The sequence below is a fragment of the Plasmopara halstedii genome (genome assembly GCF_900000015.1).
Source record: "Plasmopara halstedii genome assembly, contig: Scaffold_113, whole genome shotgun sequence".
Classification (NCBI taxonomy): domain Eukaryota; phylum Oomycota; class Peronosporomycetes; order Peronosporales; family Peronosporaceae; genus Plasmopara; species Plasmopara halstedii.
In genome coordinates, this window is record NW_020187034.1 from 267,304 (window position 1) to 267,612 (window position 309).

The following is a 309-nucleotide window of genomic DNA, read 5'->3' on the forward strand; positions in this document are numbered from 1 at the left end:
CGCTAATGAAACACTACTGCATTTGCATTGAACAGCACAAGAGACTATAATTTGTCAGCTGGTTTACGTGTCATCTTAATATAGCAGAGAACCTAGCCGCAATTCAGCTCCTTGTGGGAGCGCACGGACTCAACTTCTGTGCGTTCGTTAACGCGGACTACCAGAGCCAAAAAATTTTGCAAAGCGCACGGCAACTTTGTTGCATGGACGAAATTACACAAAAAGGGGGGGAGTTAAGGCTATGTTTGACATAACAGCTGTCAAATAAGACAGCTGGACTTCTCAAAAGGCAAGCTACGCTGACTATGA